The sequence below is a fragment of the Rhinopithecus bieti genome, unplaced genomic scaffold (assembly GCF_001698545.2).
Source record: "Rhinopithecus bieti isolate Rb0 unplaced genomic scaffold, ASM169854v2 scaffold_75914, whole genome shotgun sequence".
In the NCBI taxonomy this organism is placed as follows: Eukaryota; Metazoa; Chordata; class Mammalia; order Primates; family Cercopithecidae; genus Rhinopithecus; species Rhinopithecus bieti.
The window spans coordinates 25,227-25,551 of NW_016827852.1; positions in this window are offsets into that span (position 1 = coordinate 25,227).

The window sequence follows — 325 nt, forward strand, 5'->3', positions numbered from 1 at the left end:
AGATCTATCATGCAGAAAAAAAGGTTTTTTTGAAAGTATTACTGCTGACTGACAATGCATCTGGCTACCCAGGAGCTCTGAAGGAGATGTACAAGAAAATGAATGGTGTTTTCATTGCTTGCCGACACAAGGTCCATTATGCAGCCCATGGAGTAATTGTGTTTCACCTTATCAGTTAGGAATAGCTTGGTATGGTAGCTTACACCCATAATCCCAGAGCTTTGGTAGGCCAAGGCAGGCAGATCACTTGAGGCCAGGAACTTAAGACCCAGCCTGGTCAAAACAGTGAAACCCCATTCCTAACTAACAATACAATAAGCTGCAC